We start from the raw sequence: 25,162 nt of genomic DNA, 5'->3' as shown, positions 1-25,162 counted from the left end.
GCCGGTGATGATTAAGCGATAAACGACCTCATCGACGAGCCTTGAGGTGCATTCTTCGCACTCGTATATCAATATTCTCCGGGATCGCCGCGGAACAAGTATTTCCAATTAGTTGCCGCGTAGATCGGCGATTCGCGATACCGTAAAACAATCGGCGCCGATTGGCTCGGAACGTACCGGTTGAAAGGGGTGCTCGTCAAGGCGCCCTCATCTTTCCACTCGGCCGCGCGGGAGAACGGTCGATTATCGCTCGTTGTTTTCACCGCGGCCAAATCGAGCTGCCGATTGTTTGGCAAACAAACGAAGGGCCCCCGCGGCTCATTGTGGAGCCCCCCGGCTCGATTCCCAACTTCCTTCTTTCTTCCTTTACAACGAGCTTTCGCGCGTACCGCTCGGTTTCCTCGCGTGGCTCGCGCTGGCCGTACGAAATAATTATATTGTCGCGCGATAAAGCGCGCCGACCCCGCCACATCAACTCAATTACGCTTCAATAAACCCTTTCCGTTAAGGATAAAAATTTATAAGTCGACGCGGCGGTTCTTTTTTCACTTCTGCTAAAAATTAATTAAAGTTACGAATAAATTACCTCACATTTTTTTATGAAAAATTAATTTAATACAGATTTGAATATTTTATTATTGTCGTTAAACGAATTTCTTTTTATTACTTTTATTTTTTTAACAAAACAACGTAGTGAAATAAAAGCACCGTGCGCGCTCCTCGATCGATCGACCGTCGTATTAACTGAATCGATTCAATCAACGGGGAGCAAATTAACCGATCCGTTCGCTTCATTTTTAAGATTCAGGGACACTTGTTAACAACTCGAGACCACTTTGGGTTGCAATCAACCCTTTCCTCTCGTCAAGGCGGAGTAGCTTTGTGACGGCACACGCCCCGTTTCGCTTGCGATCAGCTCGCGCCGGTATTCGTGAGAGCGTAGAAACAATGGCGAGGAGTTCGAGGTGTCGCAGGTAGTAGTTCTGAGCGCGCGTCGCCGAATCCATTCTCTCAACTCGTCAAAAGTCGCGAGCGGCTGTTCGGTTAAACGCGCGAGCTTCCAACAATGCCCGCGGATCGAATGGATTTCCGTCTGGTTGACTTGCAATGCGGCGAAATTAATCGCCGGCGGCGCAATTGCGAATGCTTGAATGTTTGCATACAGCTTAATCGAGAGCACGTTGCGCCCGCAGTCGCACGTGCCGTTCGCTTTTTTTGTCGGGAACCGGCCGAAATCATTAAGGAAACGAAAATGAAAGAAGGAGGAAAAGAAAAGCCCGGTAGGGATACGTGTGTTTGATCTTTTAACGCCCCGTTGAACTCTTTCCTATAATTCTATTTGCATTCGCGAGAGGGTTACGTTTGAAAAATCAACGAATATTAAATACGCCGGTTCGGTACGGGATCGCTCTCGTTGCGCGGCATTAATCGGTCGCGCAGCAAAACGCATTCAAATCGTTTAAAAAAAATTATTAAAGCTTTAAATCTGAATGAATATATACCGCGGAAAGTACAAGGGAACTCGTTCCTTTCCGCTCCATCGATCGAGCTTGCTATTTAACGCGAGCTGTAACAAGCGGGGGATGTGTATTCGATCAGGAGGATGAGGGATCCGCGTCCGCAAAACTGTAACCGGAGTAACCGTGTAATCACGTAGAGATCTCTAGTTTAGTAAAGATAATTGCAGGTTGTCCGCCGGACATGAGCATGCCTCGTCTGATCATAGAAGACGACTCGACCCGGAGGGGGCGGGAGGGTGCCGTACACGGCTGTCTCGTCAGAATTAAGAGATCCGCATCGCACATCCCATGCGTAATTTCTTCATCGTTTCTTTCCGCGGCTCGTGAACGAGCGCCGCAACATGAAACGCAGAAATCTTAGCCAGCGGGAATCCGTGCGTCCTCTCCGACTGACCACCCTCGTTAATACTCGACGAGAACATTCGTAGAAGTCCGCTACTTCTAACACATTTCCTCCTTTAGAATTTTTGTTATTATTATTTTTTTTTTATTATTAATAATTTAATTAATGAGAGACGATAGCGCCGGCCAGTAATGCCGCGAGTGTGATAACTAAGATTCGCGAAGCAGCGCAGTTACAGCTGCCGGTGGTCCCCGGCATGGCCGCTGACTTTTGCGATCGCCTCGCCGGCGCAGAGTTTAACAACCAGTAATTGTCCGGCCTGGCCTGTCGGAGCCGTAAAATCCAAGCGAGAGCAAACAACCCGTCGCGCTTCTTCAGGATCGTCTCGGCGCCCTTTGTCGCCCTGAAAACGCATCGCGCGCGCGCCTCTTCGGGAGGCATCAACCGGAGATCAATTCCCACAAATTTCTCCAATAAGTGTATAATTTAATCGCTTCGCGGAAAACTGGTTTAGCTGGCTATTTTTACCCCGAAAGATATTCGACGGTGCCCGGCATTACTTCCGAGAACATTGGCGATAGCACAATCGGGAGATGAATCACCCTCATTTGGATAATATGTTTCTGGAAATCCTTCTTCGCGCCGCGCCGTTCTTCGCAAACCGAAAAATTTATGATCGCGCGTATGTACACCTGAAGTAATTGGAAAGCTGCCGACGGCCCGGCTTTTATCCTCCGTGTTTCGCGTGTCTCATCTCATTATTAATCGTTACATAGCAGTCCCGTTCCGCGTGGTAGCAGGTTCTCGAATTGGATTAAACTCCAAGACCGGGCTCGTCTTACATGCCTGTCCCGACGTATGTAAGCCAGTTCTTCGTAATACGAGAGCTATAACGATTATGATTTCGCAGACAACCTGTCACGGATTATTTTCTCGCGTTATCATTACACGGTGGTATCACTATTTCTGAAAATAGCCAGCGTTCAAGCGCAATTATATTAAATCGATTGGCTTGCGAGTTACGGGCAACAAGAAGAATCGGATCCGATCACGTAGCTGAACCCTTTTTCCCTTTTATTTTATCTTTTTCTTTTTTTTTCTTCTTTTATTTCCTACCGATCGACGTTCTCTCGTGGCTGTAATGTAGAGGCTCCGGCCGCCGACAACGGCGGTCGAAGGCGTTCGCTTTGCTCGCCGTGCAATTGCAACTGTGAATTACGTTACGATTGGCACAAATGAAGTCATCGCGGGGTACTTCGCCGTAACATGAATCACGTGCATAAATGCGCTTAAATCTTCAAATTCACGATCGCCAGCTGGTCGACGGAGAGAACGCTTGGCATTTTCACACTTGCCGGTTTCGCGCGGTGTCGTGTATCTAATGCAACAATTCCTATCCCTATCGGCGATTTCAATCGCCTTCCACTTATCGGATCTGTCTCATTTTATACACATTCTCCCCGCGCTGTTTCGCGCACTGTCACATCTCGATACGGTGTTGAATTTATTCACGCGATTCGTTGCGCAGTCTATCCATTGTTTCACGTTTTTCGAAGACCGAAATAAGTTCGCGAGGAAATAAAAAATATATATCCAACTCGTACGTTTTTAAATAAAGCAAACTAGTGAGTTTCTCATTGATACGTTAAATAATCTTAATAACTGATTATCTTCGCCGCAACGTTTCTTTATTTTTAGTGCAACTTCAGTAATTCTCGGCCGTTAACATTATCTCGCTGATTTATAGCCGTATTAGACGCATCTATTAACATCTACCCGAACGAAGCGTTTGCTAATTACTCGAGCAACACACGGCACACCGATCGTCGTATATCTCGCGCGAGTTAAGAGTATCCTTACATCTTTACATGCGCGCGTGCCTATACGGGGTGTCTCGGAAAATTAACGGCCTAAGGATGCAATTCGTTTTCTTGAATAAAGTTAAAGCGTTTTCTTTTGTTAATTAAATCAGTATTCGCTTGAAATTGACAACTCGAAATATCTCTTTATTTGAACAATCGCTCTTCGCCAATTTTTTTTTTTTTTTTAAATTCGCTCGTCATCATTTTTCCATTTTTCACGATATAGAATCACTGGCGTGTGATTTACATTTAAATTGTCACAATTATTATACCGTAAATGAATAAGAAAACGAAGAGATATACAAACGACGCTTTGGCCAGACCACAAATATAAATTCGATCTCGCGAAAAATGTCGGTAATCGCGTAACGAGCCTCTCGCCTCTCGAACACGCCGTGCGGCACTCGTTAGGCTCGCGTTCTTCTTGCCCTCTCGTCTGCGAAAATCCCGTGATTGCCGTAAATTAGCGGCCGCGGTATCTGCGGGCCGGGATAATTCTCTCTCGATCTTATATTCAGGGTTCACGTGGGAGGACGTGCGGAGGAACACTTTCGTGTAGTGTTTGTTCTTGCGCGTTGCGCTGCGTCGCGGTGCTTTCACACGCGCGTTATGCCGCACGCAGCTCGCCACGCTATGCGTCATTATCGGACAACGAACGCAATGAAATGAGAGAACTGGTTCTCCGCGTTGTGTCCGTCCGTCTGATAGCCTCTTGCCACCAGTGGTTCCTCCATTACGGGACGAAACGTTCGCGATGCACGCGGCTCCGTGAAACTTCACGGCCACTTCGACTTGGCTCACAACTCGGATAGACTTTTTTATTATTTAAAACGCCGAGAACGGTACAATATTTTTAATTCGACGAAAAAAATTGACAGATAATTGAGCAAGATTTACATAAAAAAAATATGGAAATAACGATGGGCTCGTTAAAGAATATTTTTAGATTATAAGTTATAAATTACGCTTATATATCTTTGTAATTAGGTTTTAACGCGTTTCCATATTTCTTGTACATCTTCAGCAGCTTGGAATTTATAGACCTTCTCGTTGGTTGAGTAACAGAAAATATATACCGGACACAATTTTGAAACATAAGTTACCGCGGTACATGAATTTTATTAAAATATTCGAAGCGGTATTCGTTCGTAAGTACGACGCGACGCATCGTTAATAATGAAGAGCTGAATTCGACATCGACGCCATACTTTCTTCGGTATCTTCTTTTTTACGGCCAACGGCGCGCAGTCATCTCCATGACAATAATAAAGCTATTTCTCGCTTCGAAACGAGAACTGGGAGTAAAAAAAAAAAAAAAAAAGAAGAAGCGGCGAAATATGGTTTTCAGTTCTAAAGATTCGTAAAGTGACCGTTCGGGAATAGAAATTAGGAATTAGATGTTCCCTGAGATCTGGCGAGGTTCAAACGTCAGTGAAACTTAGAAAAGAATCAGGAAAAAAAAAAAAAATGCTGAATAGGTGCCGCGGTCGATGCGCATACCTGGGAGACCAGAAGGGTCGAAGACACTAAAACCTTTTCATCCAGGAATATTGTGGGGGACTGGGAAAACTTTTCCAGGAAACGCGTCTTACTAACGCTAGCATTTCCTCTGAAATCAATTTATCGAAATATGTTTATCGCTATTGTTGCTAGCGTCGAGATTTAATACTTCGCGTTATTTAAATTCGATTCTTTTGTTTCGCCGCCGCCGTGCGTTACCTCGAATAGAAATCGAATTAAGATACGAAGAGGCGATCGATTGGTACTCACCTTTTTCTGTAATCGCGGCCACTCCGCTGACGAAATCATATTTCGATTATCAGAGGCTTAATGAAAACAGGCGCGATCGACTGATTACCCAAAATGAACAGGACAGGAAACGCTACACACTATGAATCACGTGGCACGTAACATCCACCGGCACGAGACGTCTTCATTCTCGACGTGCGCAACGAGCCACGATGGTAGACTAGCCTCTCTCTCTCTCTCTCTTTCTCTTTTTCTCTCTTTCTTTCTCTCTCTTCTTCTCTCGTTTCTCCTCACTTCCTTTCTCTCTCTCTCTCTCTTTTAGTTCGCACAACTCACGTCCAGGCAATCAGGTATGATTGGCCCGATCCACGCTTTCGCAGCACTAACCACTTTATCAAAGCCGTTCTAAATAAACCTGCATTTGATTACACCCCGCGCCACCTTGTCGTTATCGTTTCTTATACATCCTCCATTCTTCGCACCTTGCTATCGACTCGTTCCACTTGAACAGAATCAAACTATCTATATTGTTTATCTTTTCCATAAATTTCATGAAATTTAACCAATACTTTTTCTGCATTATTCATGAGTACAGTTGAACGATGAGTTATTTTTCTTATTTTTATTTTTATTTTATTTTACTTTTTTTTTTCTATCGTAGATACGAGGAAATCAAAGGTACACAGGTTTATCTCCGGTAATCACTACTTAGTATCTTCTTAGTTATTGTGCCTACCGTTATCAACACGAACGGCTGTTCGCTTCTATTTTAAAAGCGAGTATCTCGAAATTTTCGATTATACGATCGCAGGACGGGCTATCCGTTTCTTCGAAAAATTTTCTTTAACGACAGGGTGCGAGATGTTCGTTTGCAATCATACTTAATTACTATCTTGCCCGGTATCCCTCGTCGCTCATCAGTGGATACGATACGACGCACAGCGTAAAGCTAAGGCACAAAACAAAGAGAGATTATCACAGTTCTTCGAGGATCGCCGGTGATCGATCGATCGATTGACCAAGCCAAGGTCGGTTTGCCGGGCTAGCGCTACCGAACGACACGGTGTTATTTGCAAAGTTACTTTTCGATAAACCGGCCAGGCAACAGATACCGGCGGATCGGAAATAGTGTTCGTAGTGTTGGCTTGAAGCGCGTCGGAACACAACTGAAGCGGTAGGACCACCCAGTCGGCCGAGGGCCCCTGCTCCGTTGGGATACAGTTCCACAGCTATGCCGTACAAGCTCTCCCACTACTGCCTACTGCCTGGGTGCCGACACGCTATACTCCCTGATTGAACTGGACTCTAGCAGGTGCCTCAATGTCTTACTCCAGGGATGGAAGATTGGTTTGGCAGGGAAGAGGAAGGGAAGGAGCCGCGCGGCAAAGGGCGACGATACGAATTAAAGAGAGGAAAAAGAGAGAGACAGAGAGAAAGGCTCGGAAGGGAAGAAGAAAGAAAGGAAGTAAGCTATCTTCAATGATGACAGAAGGCAAATAGGATCGAGGGGGAGAATCGGCGGAGGGCCGAAGGGTTGACTGCGCTCCTTTTCTAACGGCGTGCCTCGAGACGTGCAAAATTCGCGAAGAGTAATTCCAACAAAGAAGAACGCTGCTACCTTTCCGTGACAGAATGCGCTTCGATTTGCCCGCATTTTAAATCATTTTCATACTTTCTATTACATTAGTAATCTCGATGCGAACCCTGCCTCGGCTCAACGTTGCGTGACTCGCGTCGTTTAACGCCGCGACGTGTCGTCGCGCGCAATCTATTTTCAACATCGAATGCGAAATAATTTAAATGCTCCTACGTCACGCGGATAATAGATGTGGCAATCAGAATCGCGGATATACATATACAGCCGTGCGTTATAATGAGTTTTCTTCTCGCTACCGATCGTATAGCAGAGAGAAATATTTGACAGACGGATCGTATTTATTTATAATTTTATCGTTTCCTCGACAATCGTGCTTATCTATCGCTCGTATTAAAGCCCCGAGATCGACTGTTCCGCGCAACGGGTAAATGCATGGGCCGGTGATTGCGAAACGGCAAACGATGCGTTGGCACTCACGTGAATAGGTCGCGCCACACCCCCGGTCCCACAGGGACGAAGATTTTCCAGCGATCTCGATCGTCCGCGTAATTTTGTGCGCGACTTACTTACATGCATGCGCGCGAGATTTAAGTATATACCTGCTTACGACGAGGGTAATTCCACGTCGTCGTGCCGCCATAAAGCCGCGGCGTGCAGAGTTCACGGTTACAGGGTCCAACTCGTTCGTTCTCTCTCTCTCCCTCTTTCTTTCTTTCTCCCATTGCTTCTCTCCAGCCGTCTCGCTCGCTCGCGCTTCTCCTTGGCGCGGGTCTTACCGAGCTTTATGGTCAGAGTCATGGGATCGTGGACTGGCTGGATCCCATGATCGATGGGGCTTTGGCTTAACCCCTCTAGTCTGGACCGAACCTGCGGTGCCTCCGGCACGCGGTACCGCACTGTCTCTTTCTTCTACTCACTCACGTCCCATCTTTCTTTTTCTTAATTCGTCACCCCTTCTCTGTCTCTCTCGTTCCTGCGTTTTATCTGCAGAATTTTTCTTTCCCGCCGGTGAGCGATGAAAAAAATATTCCTCCGACGAAATATGGTGGACCAAATTCACGAATCTACCGCGGTATATAATGATTTAACTCGTACCGAAAGCTTCCCTGTCCTACCCCCTTTCTATCTCTTAGCGATCCTCCTGATTTATGCGTACTTAAGTCGTTTAAAAACTTGTTTATGGATTTGTTGTTAAGGGTTTGTCGACGTAACGAGAACATAGCGGCGGATATCACGCGAAGATGAAAATAAAAACGTAGAGAAGGTGGAAAGAAATTCGCGATTTTATAAATCTATCGGGATCCTCCAATTTGATAATGCGCCGTTTGACAGTTGCTCTAAATTTAATACTGAATAAAAAAAAAATAAAATAAAATAAAAAACTAGACATCACAGAGCGCGCGCTTTGCATACGTTATTTACTCTTTTTCTCCGCTAAAGAAAAATTATTTTATCATTGATAATTTTTTCGGCAACGAATTACAGTTGTTTACAGAACTAACTTAATCAAGCAAGAGAGCTAATTCAGTATCGCGGAAAAGCGGCAGCGATCGGGTAACAATAAAATCTCTGCGTCTTTATTTCAAACGGAGATAACGTAAAACGCGGAAAAACAAAGTAAATTAATATCGAGCGGTGATCAGTAAGCGGGGCTAAATAAAGATCTCCGACTTGCCGCGATCTGTGAGCTAATTGTGAAACAACGATTCTAATCCGCATATGGTGCACAGGGCAGTAGGGATGGCCGAGGCCGAACTGCCGGCGTGTGTGCAGGCCTAATAATATGTGGATGGAAAGATCGTGATGGGATCGAAGGGTTTATTATGCTCCATAAGAAGAGGGTGGCGGTCAGAGGAGTTCAGGAGGGGATTGAATCGAGGTAAAAGGAGAAAGAAACCGCAAGAAAGAAGAGAAAGAGAGAGAGAGACCGGGAGAACGGAAAGAGAGATGAAAAAGAGAGGCAGAGAGGAAGAGAAAGAAACGACGACGACGAAGGTGGAGGAAGAGCGGAGTGAAAGATTTGAGAGTAAAAGAGGCAGATAGGCGGGTACGAAGCCCAGAGAGGATAATTGAGTTATTACTGCAATTGTAGACCACCTTGGAGGCTCCGGAACGACCATAACAGGTTTTGAAAATCGCATTCGTATCTGCCTACGATTCTCCGGCTCTTTAGCGATAAAGGATTATCGTCAGGATACACGGGGGATCGCGCGATGGCGATTACGTGCATGGAGAAACGAGAATCAAAGCGACAGTCGCTGCGAGAGGATGGTGCTAGATGCGCCCGCGTCTAAATCCAGCCAGCGGCCGCGTAAATAAGGCTCGATCGCAGATTAAGTTTTCATTTCGTACGCGATGCGTAAAGATGGACGGTTCGTTTTTTCTCAATCTTTCAAGCGTTTCAGAGGACGACTATCTTTGAAAAAATCGGTCACGTTACTCACCGCCAATCGCTATCGCAATTGCCTCGGAAATCGAATGAGAATACTCACCTGAAACAAAAAGAAAAATATACTTAATTTTTATTATTAATTTAATTAAATTAATTATATATTATTAGTCGTGAAATAGATACGAAGAATATATGGACGAGGAGGGATAGAAAAAATTTTAACGTAACTTGTTTAAAGTAAAATTATTCTGAAACTGCTTTCGTTCGCAAAAAAAAAAAAAAAAGAAAAAAGAAAAAAAAATATTCCCGGCTTTATAGAAATAATTTCACCCAAAGTTCTTCACAAACGCGGCAATGCGCGATCGTGTAACGTTCACGAAAGCGTTCCTGTTCCTCGAAGTAGTTTCCTATCGGAAGTATCGGAGTTGAAAGAATTATTTTTACGAATTTCCTTTTGTAATTAAGTTTCGGACGATAAGCGGTACGGTACGCTGACTCGTTTCGACGGCGTGCCAACGGAAGGCAAACGCTTCCAAGAAGCGGATGAGATCGCCACCTTGGCTGCGGGCTAAGGAGTCTCGGGCAAATTAAGTCGTTATTTCGGCAGATGGTCAATTTTCGGGAGATCCAGCACGTGATCCCATGAACAACGAAGCAACCTGGGCGCAACGAGCAGCGCGCGCGCGCGTCCCGTCTACCGACTAATTGTTACAGGCGAGGACGATCACCTCAAAGGCCTTGAGTTCGTAATAAAAGTTGCTTCTATGTAAGGGCGATCCTGCCATCTTGATCTTTTTTACGGAGAGCAGCTAATCACCGCGACGTTGCTCTATCATGCTCGTCGCCGCATCGTGATATCCGTTTCTTTTTAACAATCGAGGGGGCGAAAGGGAGGGGAGGGAAAAGGGAGGCATTTTTCACTTGTCGCGGAAAATACATCTCGATCGCGTCGTTCATCTCGGGACGCTCCATGATACGATTTTACGGTTCTCTTTGCGATTCGCCATTGAGCGGTGAACGGTTCGGTACGCTTCACGGTTCTTCTTCCGAACACCTGTCTACAATTTATTAGCGTGTAGGTACTGCGATTGCTCCCGCGTCACACGCCATCACTTACCGGTTTTGCTTGCTTCGAAATGTACATAACGACATTACAGTTATGTAGAACATGATTATGTCATGATTTAGTATGTTTACCGAAACCGATATTTACGCTTAAATTTTAAACAGGAAGATCGATTATTTCCTGTTAGTATCGCGTATTCACGTGGCGTATAAATTCATATTATTTTCAATCGATTAATCTTAATTATAAACGAATAACTTGAAAATATTGCTCAACAAACTCAAAGCATATATCTCTTCGAATGAAATCATTATCCGATAATTTGCGGCTGTAACCGCGCGCGTAATGGCAGATCTCGCGCGGAGTTCGTTGTCTTGCGTTTCACGAAATCGTCGAGAACGTCGGCGGCGTATTTTGGAGTCTCTTTGTACACGCGCTCGCAACGATTATCTCGGCCGCACGCACGCATACCTGCGTACATACTCGTTACATATTCGAAGGGTTTATAAGCCCACGTAATAGCCAGAGGGGGGGAGGGTTTAGGAGGGACGCGGGAAACGAATAAAAAGGAGAAACGGACGTGGTCCAACTATAGAGAAAAGGAACGAAGGGGAGCGAAGTGGGGAGGGGGAGGGGAACGGAGGTAAAAGAGACGAGAAGAATACACATGCGGAAGGGGCATGGTAACGGGAGGCCGGTGGATATATAAAGGCACGATGTATCGGGGTACACCGGAGGCCTAGTAAGTTACACCTTCTGCCCTTATCTGTGAGGATCGCTCGGGTACTCGGATACTAACCCAGCCTCATTCTGCTTCTCTTTCCCTCCTCTCACCCGGCCCCGTCCCTTTCCGTCTCGTTTATACGGTTCTCTCTTTTCTCCGCTGAATAACTTTACTACCGGTTTCTCGCGCTGCCTCGTGCCAGCCACTAAACTTTCGGGATAACGCGCACCCTCCTACGTCCCTCCACGCCGGGCCGTTTCTTAACCGCACGCGGGAATTTTTCGTAGACCCGTAGGGACCGCGCGCATTATTGGGAAGTGTATCGTCGGCGAGCGCGAAATATCGAATTATCGCACACCTGTCGTTTTAAATCGTGCGGAAAATAGAATTTCGTCACATTTAAAAGTGTATGGGCGCCCGAGCGTTCTTGTTGCCATGCGTTAGGGATCGTGCGCGCCGTTCGTTTATCGCGATATGCATCGAGAGAAGAGGCGCTCGAACGAGCGAAAGAATTGCATTCGTGGCGCTACCTAAATAAAGATTTTTTTTTAGCGACGTATGTGTATTTTCCCCGAGACCTTTCTTTTCTCGTCTCGATTCTTTCTCTCTCTCTTTCTCTCTTTCGTTCATTAGCGCGTCGTCGGACTGATCTTTTCTTTCTCTCGCGAGCGGAACACCTTGGAGAAGTAAAATTTGCATCGAGACGCATTTGCACAGAAGCTGTGACGGCTTATTAGCCTGCGAGCAGCTGCGTGCCAGTAATGAGGCCCAATCTCGCGTATTTATGCATAATACTTGTAGTTGGGCCGTACCGACTATTCCCCCGCGGCAGGCTTCTCCCCCGCTTTTCAGTGACCGCTGCACGTAGTCCCGTTCTTTCTTTCTTCTTTAACGTTCAACAAAAGGATTCACTTTGTGCCCGTGAGAGACGTTTCAGTCCCTTTCAACCCTTCGGTCACGGCAGCACGCAACTGTAACCGCTTGATCCTGTTAGCCCGCGTTTTCGTGTAAAACAAGGATTCGAAACAGTACGAATATAATCTGACCGGTAATGACAAAGTTTCGGCGACGAACCGGACTGCCGCCGTAAAGGAGTCGGTGGCGACGTGCGTGCGGTAAATCGCTGAAGGTCTTCATCGTGCACGCGGCAGCCCTCGATCACGCTTGTAATGACGTTCGACCGAGACCGAAAGGCCCCCTTGAGTGGTTCTTCGATTAACATCATACAGCCTCATTACGAAACGTGTTTAGATAGTTACTCAACATAGGTAAATACGCTTCGGCGCGGCGAAATACGCGAGAAATGCTTCGCGAGTACGGTAACTGGCAGCGTTTTCCCTCGCGGATTAATCGTGACGTTCTAATTACGCGGATACGAGTCCTTGCATCCTCCACGGCGGAGCCGAAAATTCCGTCGTTCGCTCCTAACAATGTCGAAGCGCCATTATGTTATTTCCCTTTTACGTATCGCCCGCTATCTTTTTTTCTGGAGACGGAGCTTTCAGGATCTCCCAACGATGTCGTAACACCTCGAAAATAATAAAGTTGTTCGTGGCCGTTCCCGGATGCGTATCTCTCCTCTCCCCGTGCTTCACCTCACCGTTCCGTCGCCCTCGTTCCTTTTCATCGCCCCTGCGCGCGAACGTTACACCTACAGATACTACTCGAGTTGTACTACATCCACGTTTTATGGTGGCCCGGTCATAAAGCCGTATTCGTAGCACACCACCGTATTCGGTGTCCGCGGTATCCGTGAATATCGCGCCTCCGGGGAAGGCACGTATCCGTGTATTTACGGCTTTTCGACGTTTCTCTCTCCGTTCGGAAATTATCCGGCCGGCTAACGAATGATTTCGTGATCGCGTACGGGTATCGCTGTAAAACCGTGCGTTTTTATTACCAAATCTTGTTGGCGCGCGCGCTCTAAAACGCCCCTGATAAATGAACGAACGAGATAGATGTTCTACTTCGTTCGCGATGATAGACCTTCCTCGAAAGTGCCGTCCTCGAAAATCGGAACGAGAAAAAAAAAAACGACCGGACGATTTAATTAGCGTTTACTTCGTTTCTTGCACGGTTACAATTAGATACATTTGATGCGATAAGTCGGCGCGTTCACGTCCCTCGCGTGCGGGTTCCGAAGTTTCAAAAAGCTCGGGCTTAATTGCACAAAGAACAAGGAGCAGGAATGACGAAACGGCGCGCGCGCGCGGCCAGAAACGCGATCGGCAACGGAGTGAAGCTGTCGCAGCGCAGCGTAGAGAATGACAAAAGGAAGAAATGTCGGGCGAACGTAGGATGAGAGAGCCCCGGCGAAGAAAAAGGAAACTCGTCCCGTGTCCCAGCCGCGCGCGCGCTGACGCGACAACCTCATTTGTGCGCGGCCAGCTTCCAGCAGGTCGGCGAAAGAGCGAGCGAAGAGGAAGAGAGACAAAGAGCGAGGGTGGGCATAGCGAACGCGGAAAGAAGAGTGCACAGAAGGACCGACCGGGCGAGGTTTGCGCGTGTGTACGCGCATTTGCTGCACGCGGGCGAAGAAGACGGAGCGACACGGGGGATGAGAGCGGGACCAACGCGACGGGACCGGACCTACGGTCCAATCAAGGAAGCGAGGTACCGCGCTGACGTGATTACAGCCGCCGCGCGTGACCAGAGTTAGTTCGCCGCTCTCTTTCGGGTGGCCCCCTCGACGGTGGCGTGTACCAGCCACCCGCTTCGTTTCCTCGGATCGACACGCAGCAGCCGCCGCGAGCTTCCGAAGATACGCGCGTAACGATCGGACGGTCCCCATCCCGTCCATCAACGGCTGACCGGACGAGGAGCGACTTTGCGTTCGTACCGCTCATAGCCTAGACCAATTTCCTGCCCGCTTTAGGTGATCTTGAAACGTCCTCTCGCTCGAGCGGAGTTTAGAAAGCGACTTGTCGCGGAGACTCGGTAGATGCATCCCTGCACGCGAAACGATTTTACAGCGGTGCGCCGGGCCTTGTTTTTGCGACGAGACCCGAGATCCCCTCGCGGTCCGTCGCTTCTCTCCGTGGTACTTTTACGAGGACTATGCTCGCACTCGTAATACCGGCGTTTCTTAATCACGAGAGCCCCCGAAATGAGGCTGCCTCCCATCGGTCCGGAATCCGCGACTCGAAATACTTGGTCGATTCTCGCGCGCCGAGAAAGTCAATTAGCAGGAATGCGACGGGCCCGCCGCTTCCTCCTTTTATCGTCGTAAAATCTTTACACGGCTGCATCGCTGCGTTATATTATACGCATCACGTGCAATTTGCTCGAAAAATTACAGCAGCTCCAGCGGTTCCGCACGCGAATATTTTTTTTCGCATACATTTCTTTATCAGCGATATGGTCGCGAGTGGAATTGCGCGCTAATGGATTCGTAGCGATCTACCTGGATTGCTGCTTTTACGTTTAAATAGTCGCTCAGACTTGCACGTTTACCGTCGGAGGCCTTATTTTTGAAACGATTAAAACGCATTTATTAATAGGACTTATCTCGATGAAAATAATTAATAAAAGTACATTTTCTTAAATTATGGAAAAAGGGAAACGTTAAATACATTATCCTCGCGAAGGAAGTGCCTCTTCGTTATCATTCGTGAGCGTGATGTATTAAGGAGATTATCTGAATCGGCAGATTATCGTAATTGATCGCGCCGATCGTACCGCTCCCATTGACGGTGCTTCACGTCGAGACTCGCGAATCGGCTGGCGGCTTCCGGTTCTGGTATCATCGCGCGGAAAATAGCGAGCAATCGGACCTCGCTCGCCGCTGATCATTTCTCGGATGCTACTGACTTAACGGCTCTTCCCTTCGATCGGCTCCCTACGACCTTCTTCATCGCATTGCCCTTTCTCCATCGACTACTCATCGTCGGTGGAGACGTGGCAACATCGGTTACACCACCATGGGCAAGACATAGAGAAAGAGAAAAAGAGAGGAGAAACGAGAGAGAAAGGGAGAAGGATAAGAGAGAAAACGAGAGCGGCGAAGGAGACCGCGGGACCAAGATGGAAGGACGTTTATACGGCGCAGCGAGAGAGGCGAAGAGCCTTTGTCCGTTGAATCGCGTCGCGCGGCATCGGGACGAATTACTCGCGATACGCGCCTCATCGTCGCCGCGACCTCGGCGAGGTGAGAAACTACCGTTTGCCCTTCGTCGGTTCGGATGGGCAATCACCGGTGAATAGAACCCCCCGACGCTCGACGGGGCGAGATCGCCGTTTTTCACGACGGGAACGACCGGCCGTTTCCTCGAGATCGTTCCACGGGCTTGGCGCAGTCCGCAATAATTTCTTGTCAAGCCCACGGAATCATCGCTGACGCAGCGATTATTGCCAGCGTGCCGCGAATCGAAGGAGAAGCGGCGCGCCGGCAGTTTAAATTAGACGCGGGTGATAACGAACGAGCCGACGGTGAGTTTGTAAGCGGACGTTATCGTGACGAGTCGGGTCGTCAGACGATCCGCGCTGCTCGGCAGACAAGGCGACGTCATAATTATCGCGAACGCTGTCTCCGGTTGTCGCGATCGCGTGATGGGTTGATAAATCGCGCGCACCGAAGACACGGCCGCGTCGCCATTAAAACGGCATCGGCTCCTCGTGGTAGCGTGTTTCGCGTCATTACTTAGTCCCGGGCGTTTGCACGTCGCGAGAGACAGACCTCGCGAAGGTCCTTGCCGGCGATCAGAGGTAGATGAGATCCCGCGCCGCCGGATGCGGCCCTGCGCATACATCGTGATGCTCCTCGAATGGGTACCCCCCGAGGGAGAGGAGCGAGCGAAGTCGGGGCCGGCCTGGGTCCGCGATGATCTATGGCTCTATCGCGTTCGGAGTCTCAGATCACAATCATTCCCCTTTATCGTATCCCTTCGTGAGTTTTCTTTCTTAGCAGGTGCCCGCCGTCCGCCGCCCGTTGCATGGCAATATATTACGTACCGGGTGTCCGCATTTAATTTCGTGCGATATCCTCGTCGCGATAGACGATCGCGCGCGCGGATACCTCTCCTCCGATGGCAGGCCTCCTTTGCAATTTATAGACCGTGCGCGCCGTTCGCTCGTAGACTTCGCCGATCGCATCGCGCCCGCGACTTCTCTCTTTCCGGTAATGGAACTTATTAGGCGGCTGATTAGAAAGTATTTCACCGGCGCCGTTCCCCGTGCGAACGGTAGTCGCTGACCTCTCACCGAAACGATTTATAAGAAGCGCGAAGCGAGAGCGAAGAAGAGTTAGGACGACCGCCGTCGCCCAGGAGGGTCCCCGGACATCTTCCTTTTTGATCCCCCGCCCCCTCTGCTCTCCCCCCCTGTCCCCTTTGTATCTTAAACTCTGTAGGAGTGGCCGATAGTTAGCAAGGACATTATAAATTTGGATGCTCTACTCTGTAATTATTGGAGATACGGAGGGGCGTGCCAAGTCTCTCTCACGTTCGTCCGGCAGCGTTCTTAAGCAAAAGGGGGCAGGGGCGCCCCGGCTCCGGGATGTGTGCGAAATTGCGCGAGGGCATTCGTGCGCCACGTGGTGGTGCGCGTGTCCGGCAAGCATGTGTTCGTGGATGCCGAAATTTCACGTGCTCCGATGCACCAGGATACGCGCCGGAGAGAAAGACATTATCGGGGAGGGGCGCACCGCGAGATTCGAATCTACAGGGCTCAGCGCCGCTCGAGCGTGTCCCGCGACGCGCCCATAACTCGACAGTAGGCCGAAAACTCTGCATGCACTCGCCCGAAATCGATCCTCCGCGGAAATCACGAGGCACTTAAATTTATTTCATCTTAAATTTGCCTCAATTATCTCATTATCCGCGATTGTGTCTTCCGTTGCGAGAGCGAGGATCGCGTGCACGCACGGACGCGTGCACGCAAGTTCGGCGCTCTATTGTAGCAGAGGCGAGCGAAATGGGGGCGGGCGGCGAAGAATAGGGGAGCAATAGGATGGCGGGAGGATGCAGTGGCGGAAGAAGAAAAGGAAAAAGGAGGAAAGAAGACCCCTCTCTCGTATCGAGAGCGAACTCGATCTTCGACTGCCCGGCATCAAGACATTCGAGACTTCGACAGGGCAGCAAGATCGACTACAGCTCAATCACTCTTCGTCTGGTACCCTCTTCCACCCCTCCACCTCACGGGGCCCGACATGCGTCTCCCTCCGCCCCCGTCTCTGCTGCCAACGCTCCAACTTCCACGTCTCTCCGTGGCCCTCTCTTTCTCTCGTCTTCGCGTTCACCTGGACCCATCCGGGCGCGCACCCTCCCTTCCCCATTCCCTCTCCATCTTCTTCGAGAAGCGTCTTCGTCTCCTCCCTTTCGCTCCTCCGTTATCGCGTCCCGATCTCGGGGCCTCTCGGCTTCACGTGGCGTGCCCTAATGACGTCTCGGAACGAACGGGTACCACCGCCATCTAACAAGAGACTTTTTCACGTTCCAATGCTAATCCTCCGGGAGTCTCGCCTTCGACTCCTTCTTCCTTCCCCTCCGTCACCTCGCCCTTCCGTTTCTCGTTTCTTCGTAACATTGCATCCGTCGTGTCCATATATATGAAATAAAAACGCGCGCGCAAAAAAAAAGAAAAAAAAAAAAAGTACGTATCAATGACGCGTTGATCGTCGTCACCGAGTCATCTTCTTCTTGATAGCGCTGATAGCCGTAACACCGCTTTTCTTCATCGCCTCGATAAGCGATCCGGATTCCGCGCGGCCAGCGGGGTGAGACTTATTAAGAATTCGCACCAGCATTTTGTCAAGTGAAACCAACTGTGAGACGAAGCCAAGGTCGACTTCTCGCAAGTCGACTAGTCGGTGATATCGTCATCGCGGCGGCGGCTACGCCGATACACGAGAGTTGATTGAATCAGTCGCGATACAAAAAGAGAAAGAACCGGGCAAAACAAAGGAAGTCGCTTGGAATCTTTATCGGCGAGGAACGGCGAGCACCGGGGGGAACGGGCGAGTCGAGAGTCCAGAACCAGAGTAGCCTCACGGGGAAAAAGAAAAAGAAAAAAAAAAATAAAATAAAAAAAGAGATCTCGACTCCAGGCTCTCGAGTCCTGGATGGCTGCCGCTCTGCCCGAACCAGCCGCCAACCGCTAAAAACCTAATTAGATGTCATAATTATATCCAGTGGTGCTCAACAGCGCCCGATGGTCCGTCCTTATTCCCCTCTCCCCGCCGGTCCTTCTCTCCTCGCGTTGAATTCCGATTGCACTTTCTCGGGAACTGCGCGCTAGTTTATGTCGAGGACCCTTTGGACACCCTCCTTCTTATTCTCTCTCTTTCTCATACAAATTCAATGAAATCATTTGTGCAAGCACTATAGGGACACTCGAGACATGGCTGGTGAATATTCGCGAACCGAAAGCTATCCCGCGGCGCGATAAGTGCCGACTCTCCGTGGAGTGCACAAACGAGCGAACGCTCCGCCGTGAGTTTTTTCGAAAATTCTTGCGAAATGCAACAATGACATATACGGGATGTCCCGAACAACATCTCGCTCCTGAAACTACCAAAAAGAACTTCCTTTCCGCCGCGGTATTTTACGATCGCGAGCGCGTTCGCTTATCCTTTTACTGCAAAAGGCTTTGTCGCGCGCAGTCATCTCCTACCCGTTTGCCACTTCGCCTATTGTCGCGCGCTGATTTCATTTATTTGCTTGAAAAAATACTCCCCGTCGCTTGCCGCTCTTAGCCCGTGGATTTTTAAGCGCCCGTTCTCTGACAATGAGACCTAAGCAGATACGTTATAATTTTATTCTCCGCAATAATCACGAATAATATTCGGGAGGGATACAATGAGCCAGACACTGTACATCCACGCGAGATCCACTAATTCTCGTGCTACTGACTTGCATAATATATATTTGTACATATATATTTTTTTAATCTCGTCGCCGAAGAGGAACAAAGCGCGCGAAGTAATTTTTATTTAACATATAATTGCATATTTATTTCGAATGCTTTCTAAATATTTTACAATAAGCATTACATTTCAAAGATAATATGCAAACACCCGAACCGGCTAATGAGCTAAATTCCATCGTAAGATGACGTTCTATAAACAGTCACGGTTCGGTCTAAAGTCTCAAGGAGCGGTGCGTAGCGCAAAATTTATTAAACACGCGTAATCATTAACGCGCAAATCCGAGCGAAATACTAATGAACATTTCTCGCCGCGTCGTAAGATTAAATAAATGTTGTCGCACGGCGGTTTGTTTAAACCGCCGAGCCCTTGTCGAACCAGGCCCCGGTCTTCTTGCAGTTGCATTATACTCGCGATACGCTGCAGTCGGTGTTTATTGTGCGCGTCAACGACCGTGCCGCGGAATGTCGGCGATATTTTAGCAGTCTCGCGGCGTTAATTACTATTATACGGCACGCAGCGGGCGCATAGTGCTTGAGTAACAGTGTGCGGCTTGAAACGAGATACTCCGCACCTCGCGGACTCGCTGATACCACCTGTTGAGCCTTAACGCTCGAGCATTTCATACGCATGCGGGATGATACGCGAGGCGGAGGGACTGGGAACGTGATTGGCAAGCGGGACGCCGATGAGTGACAATCGCCGATAATCAGCGAGACAAATTGGCGAGAACTGCGAGGCAGTATCTTCGCGCGCGTGTAATTATCGTTGCGAACCCATTCCCGATTATGCAGCCGCGGTGGAAATGAAACGACATTGTGGAAAACGGCGGCACCCGAGAATCTCCCCCCTCCCGATTGAGCATTAATCCAGCGTTAATCCGACGAAATCGGCGTCGTTCTCGCGAGCGTTGGCGCTTCTATTTGCGCACAAGAGTACGGTTCACTTCCGAGGAATACGCAGGCTTGAAACGAGATACTCCGGCACCTCAAGAATCATCGATACCACCTGTCGAGTGCTAACGTAATTCGTGCGCGAGCGGGAGGTCGGAATCGAAACCGGGCATCGGACCCCGTCGCTATCGTGGCGCCGTTTGTTGTTCGTGAACGTATGGCGGAAAACGTTGCCCCTTTGACAGAGATCAATTAACGAGCGATGATGGAAAATAGACGCCGATCGATTTATCAGGACTCATAAGTCAGCCTTATCGTAACGGCGCGTTATTGAATGAGCTTACCCGCGATTGCTCGCGCTGTAATTTTAACGTAATAAGTTCCGCCGATCGGTAATTACGTTACTCGAGACAGAGACGGATGATGGACTCGAGATTGTATTCGTTAAAATCAATTCATCTCGCATGGGACGGTTAATATTGCGAATTTTTGTTCGAGTCGCAGAGACAACGCTGCAACGAAAATTATTCAACGCCTCGCGGAAGAAAAAAAAAAATATCCCGCATGTACGGTCGTCCACCTATTTTCGTTATATCACTGTGATATTAGCTGGATTTGTTGATGCCGATTGTGCACGGAGCGAGCGAGAAGGTAAACACGCGTGGCACCTGCACAGATGTAAGAGGAATGAAATTAACAGGGGGAGAAATTCGCATTCGATGCTGCATCAGAGGGTCGACGGTACCCTCGGGACAAATCGTTCTCGCACGTTACGTGGCCACCTGTTGCCTGCGCTCCCTTCAAATCCTCCCTTTCTACAAAGAACGATCGTTTAGGATCCACGCGACTTGATTACCGCTACGCCGTCTCACTCGCCCTCGTTCTCGACGTAAAAATAGCGCTTTAAAAATATGCGAGATATTACGGAACGCGCGTGTCACGTGATTTATTACGTAAACTGACTTTTTCCTTGATATTACGATTTTACGTAGTCGAATATTAGAAGAAAAAAAAAAGAAAAAAAAACAGTTCGACCATCGGCAAGATAACGTCTAATTCCCGCAAGAAACGTCGGTTTCTCGCACGCACAAACCAGTTGAGCAGAAATTACAAGCGTCGCGGTAACGACGCGGCGCCGGAATGCCCAATTAGTTTCGAGACTAAAAACAAGATAAAAGCGAGCGTCGCAAAAAAAAAAAAAAAAAAAAAAAAAATATACGAAAAAGAAAAACTAAGGGCATCAACGGAATAATAAACTTCTTTTTTTACTTGGCGGCTTCATTGTCGCTGCCAACGTATCTCGGTTCGGCAAATTGAGACAGGCGCTACTTCTTCTCTCCTTCGTCTCCGTTTCTTTTTTTCCCCCCGCGCATCCCTTGACTCGTGAGATTCCTTCAAAAATTCAAAATCTAGTCAGGTACTTTGAACTCGGAGCGAAAACGTCGAATAAACGTTGCACGAGAAACATCTTGAGGATTGGCACTATGAAACTATTAGATCTAGTTTGAATATTTCCCTTTCATCTCGACACGCGAAATGCCGGACGCAACTTAATACTACCGCGTGCGAGCGGTCTCTTTTGATCAACAGCTGCGTTCAATAATTCACCCACAACTTGATCGTGCATCGGGACGTTACGCCACAATGCTGGCAGCGTGCTTTGTCGATCATGTTGCGCTAACCAGTTTGCATATTTCCGTCTACGTCTCCGATGCAGATAATCTCACGGGGGACGATGGAAATTTTATAAATATCCGTTTGTCGCATTTGAGCCCTTCGTTCCGAAGATTTCGTAGCCCGGCTGGAGAAAAGTGCGGCCCTGCAGCAGCCTCCCGTCGTGGACCGGTTCAAAAATACCTCGGATGCCCGCGCTGCGGGCGACCGGGCGCGGGCGAGAGGGGAAAGGAGCCCGGAGTGAAAAGAAAGAGACGGAAGGAGAGAACAACAGGGGGAGGAAGAGGCAACGAGAACGTAAGAGAGAAGAGAACGCACGAGGAGGCGAACGAAACTGGCTGAAAAGGAGGAAGACGCACGAAAGGACCACTAGCGGAGCAAAACGGGTGGAAGGAACGAGATAAAGATGCACGCGAAAGAGGACGGAGGAAAGAGAAGGAGCAACGTATGCAAAAAGATCGTGGCAGGGACGGAGAGAAGAAGAAGAAGAAGAAGACAGCGAAAAGTAGAAAGAGACATTTATTAAGAGGGGAGAGAAAGAGGGAGAAAAAAGGAGGCAGAACGAGAGGTACGATGCAGCGACGCGAGGAGTAAGAACGAAGACGGTGCATAAAGCAAGAAGGAAAGGAAAACGAAAGGAAGGATGAGCGAGGGAGAGAGAAAGAACGAGAAGAGAGGGTGAGCATTGGAGTAGTGCGCGGCAGAACGTGTCTTTATTATACGAAAGGAACGGACGGAGGAACCCGCCGACCAAGAGGCCTGCCTCTGATGATGTTGTACTCACGACTCCCTCGTTCGCTCGTACCTACTCGCCGCTTCGCGCGCCGCTCGCTCGACATTCTCGCGCGCAGGATGCGTATATCGTCCAAGGATAGTCGACCTGGCCCTCTCCGCTTCACCCCGGAGGACTTCTACGCCTGGCCCGCGCGAATATTCGGACTAGGAAGAAATCAGCGCGATCGTTAAACGGTCAATTATTACTGACTCCCTTCGCGCCTTGCTTCTCCTCCGCGCCCGACGCGTTCTTATTTCTTATTCGCCACATTGTTGTCGCAATAGAGATTAATTCTCGTTCGCGCACCAAGAAAACTGTCCCCCTGACTCGCGTCGAGTATACCACGAATTAATTCACGCGTCAATTGCTCGGTCGCGCGTACCCGGCCGTTGTGAAATTATTAAGCGGCATGGAAATACCGTGTTGAACAACACGTGTAATTGTTTCGGCTACGAAAAATCGCGGCGGCATCGGGCGAGCTCAATTCTCCTGTCCCGTGACCACTAATGACACCGGGACCGTGACGTCGTGGTAGGTAAGCGTGTACACGCGGGCGCGCACTACAGGAACGACGTGGTAAAATGAAGAAGTTGTGTGGTAAAGAAGTTGTGCGTGAACACTCGGCGGATCTGGATCCACAGAGCCATTAGCTGGCTGAAGCGCGGACCAATAAAAGCTCGGTGCTGCCGTCCGCTGACCATAAAGTCGTAGGATTCCTTGTTATGCGCCCGTGCGACTTCGCTCGGGGACGGCGGTGCCGCGGAGAACGGCGATAAGAGAGAGAGACGGGGAGGCGAACGGTCCGAAAAAAAAGGGAGGAATAACAAAATACAGCCGTGAGATAGAATGAAAAAAAAGAAAGGAAAGGGAGAAAGAGAGGAGCGTGTCGTGGCTTCCAGATTCCAGTGGGAAAAGGAAAAGACTCCTCGTTCCGAGGAGAGAAACGCGGGGAGGAAAAAAAAAAAAAAAAAAAAAAAATATAGAAAAAGGCGCTAAGAAGGCGCGGCTCTTATAAAATCGTAGCCTGCTCCTTTACTGGCGTTGGGGCGGGAAATTATGTGTACGTTCCGCCGCGGAACCTGTTTCGGGTCGTTTCTCGCGTATAATTGGAACACGTCCGGAGTGCAGCGCGGGACACTTAGGCTGCGACGCATCGACGCGTACAACTTCCTTTGAACTTTCGACACGATCGATCTAGATAGCGCCGATCTAAGAAGAGGGTGATCACTTAATCGCGATTTAATTACTCTCCGAAGGAGAAAATTCTCAGGAACGAAATAATTAGAGGCTAATCGACTCAGCTGTTCGTACCCAGTAGTGTTGAGAAATCGTGCCGAAAATATCGGTGAGAATTTTGATAAGACGCGCGGGCGAAAGTGTCGAGCGATCAGCGCCGAGGGCTTCACGGCCACGTTTGTCACAGTCATGTCCCTCGTTATCCCCGGTTACTCTTAGAAAGGAAAGCCGCGTCCTGAAGGATTAGCGAACGAAATGAGAGGAGACGTCATTTTTCTTCGAAGAAGAAATGTGTCGTTCGCAAGAAGTCACCTGGAGGAGCGTATTTGCGCGGTCGGTCGAAAATTAGCGCGGTGACGGCGATTAATGGCCAAGCCGAGTCAGCTCGCGCGATTTAAATCTCGCCCCTGACTATACGCCGCGTTTCTTCTCGCATCTGCTCTCAGCGTTTTTGCCGCTCTTCTGCAGCGGCGTCACAGGGTTACCCGAGTGCCATGAACTCGTGAAGTCAGCGCCCAGTTCGCTCCGCGACGAATTTCTCACAACGCAAAATGCAAAGCTCCCGTCCGTCAAGGCGATCTGACACGCGAATGAATCTCGCGGGGTAGAGAAAAAAAAAAAAAAAAAAAGAAGAATACTTTGACGCCGAAGACGACGACGCCGCGAGGAGGATCATCGTCGAAGAATTTCCGGCGCGCTGGATTGTCGACGCATCGGAAGCTGCGGGTCCACGTCGCGCGCGCGTAAATAACCCGATGCTCGATGTACACAAATATTAATTACCAGCGGTAGCCGTGTGCCTTTGATAAAAAACCATCGGCGCACATTTCATTACGGGCTATCCCTTTTACGAGGCAACCCCCTCGATATATAATCACCAGCCTACCGAATTAATGAAAGCAAAATTAAAGACCCAGTCGCCTCTCATTAATCTCTGGCCGGCAGGGGATGGACGCCGGACAGCGGCCGGGGCTCGCGTAAGAAGCAAATGACGGGTACGAAAAGATGATGGACGCGAGTTTTCGGGACACCCCGTAGCGCACAACAGCGCGCTCTCATCGAGGTCCCTGACTTAAGTGATGACGGCTATAATGCTTTATGTGCGAGGGAGAGTAGGTGGATAGGAATTCGAAAGAATACGGTCTGTCAACACGCGCGACGTTTCGTGAATTTTTGTTTTTCAAATTGATGCCTCTTCGCCAAAGCAACTTTTACGACGTTCGCTATCCGGCATCTTTCTCACAGGGTGAATCTGATGGGCTGAGTTTATCCCGCGATAAGCCCGGAGTCGGCTTGACATCGTCCGAGCCGCGAAGCAGACTGGCTTCAATTAACGCAGCCCATTAAGGGCGATTTACATCAGCTGCGGACGCCCGCGGAAATAAAAAAAATGTCCCGCCATTGAGCCTAATGGACCTGTTTGCACCTATCCTTCGCGTACGATCTTATTTCGTTAACGAGTACTGTACG

General features: G+C 48.9%; 1 long non-coding RNA gene across 4 annotated transcripts in view; it reads left to right on the top strand.

The window, feature by feature from the left end:
* The window catches only part of LOC139107962 (uncharacterized), a 91,656-nt gene that overhangs the window by 23,689 nt on the left and 42,805 nt on the right, over nt 1-25,162 (top strand). The gene's annotated exons all lie outside the window — the stretch shown is intronic.

This window comes from Cardiocondyla obscurior, linkage group LG14 (assembly GCF_019399895.1).
Source record: "Cardiocondyla obscurior isolate alpha-2009 linkage group LG14, Cobs3.1, whole genome shotgun sequence".
Taxonomy (NCBI): Eukaryota; Metazoa; Arthropoda; class Insecta; order Hymenoptera; family Formicidae; genus Cardiocondyla; species Cardiocondyla obscurior.
The sequence above is the reverse complement of the archived record's forward strand: the minus strand, read 5'-3'. Positions and strand labels throughout refer to the sequence as shown.